Source organism: Gavialis gangeticus, unplaced genomic scaffold (assembly GCF_001723915.1).
Source record: "Gavialis gangeticus isolate Ggan-Ray unplaced genomic scaffold, GavGan_comp1, whole genome shotgun sequence".
Lineage (NCBI taxonomy): Eukaryota > Metazoa > Chordata > Crocodylia > Gavialidae > Gavialis > Gavialis gangeticus.
In genome coordinates, this window is record NW_017728980.1 from 4,592,930 (window position 1) to 4,595,810 (window position 2,881).

The window sequence follows — 2,881 nt, forward strand, 5'->3', positions numbered from 1 at the left end:
TCCCTCTCATTGTGCATATGAATTATGAAACTGTCTCTGCCAAGAAGCACATGACTTTTGAAAGGACCCTGCCTTATTCAGGCACGCCGTGGATGGTGCTCACTTAGTCAAAGTCTTTTTAACATTTTGTGGTTTTCTCCCTCGGTGTTTCATGTATGGCCCCACGTCTTATTTATCCAAATGCTTCTTTGAAAAGGGAACCATAAGTTTTCTTACAGGTTTTTCTGACGTCCATCACTATAATATTAATGCTGGGCACACATTAATTGTCACAGCACCTGCAATAACAGACATATTAGAACCCACAGATATTGTGGTCAAGGGCATCCAGCAATTTTGGATGGTAAATCTGAGATACCATGGTCTCAATTCATCAGTGTATGCAGGGGATAGTCAAAGCATAGCTCCAGATAACCTCAGTTCTAGAAATATTGAGTGCTCACAGCTACAATTCACACTCCAGTGTCTCAGATCAAGCACTTGGAAAAATGAGAAGTGGCAGAGAGCAACCCCTTTAGGAAAAGCCTGGTTGACATGACTTTGGCCACCACCACTTGGCTTCCCAGGTAGCTCCCATTCCCAGGGGAGCCAATTGCACAGCCTTGCATCTGCACTCCTTGTCCCATAAGCTTTTATCCTTGCACCAGATAATTATGTTGTACCTGAGGATCAGTTGTCAACCCTAGTGCTCATTATGGAGCACAAGATAAGCTCTTAGATACTTTGATCCCAGATCACTGAGCATCCTGAAAATAAGGCCTGTGATCTTGACTTTATTTTTCTGTTCTTTAGGTGGCATGCAATAAGTTTGTGCTCAGGGTAGCGCATGTTCCTGAGCAGCTGTCTTGCTTCAGAGATCAGACAGGATCATAGGCAACTAGGGCTGGATGGACCTCATGGAGTCATTTAATCCAACCCCCTTCTCAACACAGGACCATCCATAGGCAGTAGAAGGCCAAGGCTAACAGGGCTCAGCCCCCACAAATGCGGGGCAGTGGGTAGGGCTGCAGGGCAGCTTGGCCATGAGCTCTGGGCAGCTGCAGCAGGGGGGAGGGGTGTGCACACAGCCAGGATCGCAGCCCAGCATGTGGATGACTGGCTGTCCAGCACTGCAGGCAAGTATCAATCTATATTATGAAGGGTGAGGGGCTGAAGTGGGGCAGATTGAGGCCCCCACGGTGAGGGAGGGAGCAGGGCACAGTCAAGGGCCAGGGCAGGTGGTAGGACAATCAGAGCCTGGGCGCTTGTCCAGGGGCATGGCAGGGCTCCTGCTGCTGTGTACACCCTGGCAAAGGCCCGGGAGGCATGTGCCCTCCCCGGTTTGTGCATGGGGCAGAAGTGGCTGCTGCTGCATGCTGGGCTTTGTTCCCTGCTGCAGCTGCCCCGAGAGCCATATGTCGCCATGTGCTTGCCATGGGGCAGGCAGGGGGCACGATTCAGCCCAGTGGTGGCAGGCACGTGGTGTTGCATGGCTCTCAGGGCAGCTGCAGCAGGGAGCAAAGCCCAGCATGCAGCAGCAGCCCTCTCTGCCCCACGCAGAAACCCCCCCCCTCCCCTCCTCTCCCCCCTGTGCACCTGGACAAGCTGCCTGGGCTCTGATTGTGCCACCACCCAGCCCACCTGGGGCCCCAGTCACCCCCCACCACTCCTGCCTGTGCCCCACTCCTTCCCTCAATGTGTGGACCTCAATCTGCACCCGCCCCCCAGCCCTTTTCCCTTCCCCCTCCCTTTCCTCCACAAATTTGCCTTCTGGGGGGGTGGGAGGCATGCACACACATGCATGCACAACCTCAGCCCCCCCAAATTATTTTTTCTCCCTCCACCTATGGGATCGTCCCTAACTAATGGCCAAGCATTTGTCTAACCAGCTCTTGAAAATTTCCAGGGAGTTTCTCTAGGTAGCCTGATCCAATGCTTGACCACCCTCATAGTTAGGAAGTTCCTCCTAATCTCCAACCTAAATTGAACCTGCTACAGTTTGATGCCATTGCTCCTAGTCCTGCCCCCTATGGCCACAAGAATGGTCTCTGTCCTTGCTGTCATCACCCTTTAGGTGTTTGAAGACTGTTATCGAATATACCCTCAGTCTTCTCTTCTCCAGACTAAATAACCCTAGTTTTTTTCAGACTTTCCTCATAAATTGTGCCTCCCTGGCCTCTGCCCATTTTCATCACGCTCCACTGGTCACCTTTCTGTCTGTCTGCATCCTTCTTGAAGTGCGGGGCCCAAAACAGGACACAGTATTCCAGGTGAGGTCTCACCAGTGCTGAATATAGTGGAAGAATCACTGGTTAGAGATGCTACTAGCTTGGAGCTAGAGAAGAAAGGCTTGGATATTTTTGTGAAGATGCTGCAATCGTTTCTATTCTGCAGGTTTTAGAATTGAGAGATCTGCATGTAGAAATTTTAGCAAGTCTTCCTCAGGCTTCTTTTTTTTGCATTTTGTCATGGAAAAAGAGGGTAGGGGATAGACAGGGGTGGTTGGTAGGGAAAGGAAAAGTGATTTTGTTTTATTAGTGCAGGTGATAATGGGAAATTGCTTGCCCTAAAATGACTTCATTTTCCAAAATGATCATTTTGTGCTAAGGATCATTTTGTCTTTTGCCTTATTTGAAAAACTTAGCAGGGTAGCGAAATGGGTCTCTGTGAGTGCCCCCTGCTAACCTACTTAGTGGGCATGTGTACACATGCAGATTTACTGCGCGGTAACCAAAATTACTGCACAGTACAGGCACGCATCTACACATGCACACCCGTACTGCCAGTAAATATGGTGACTTACTCTGACTTAAGCATAACTTTGCAACTTGAGCATAATGCAAGTATTAAATTTACACCTGATTAGTTACTGTGCGGTAACACATGCATAGACATGCTGCTT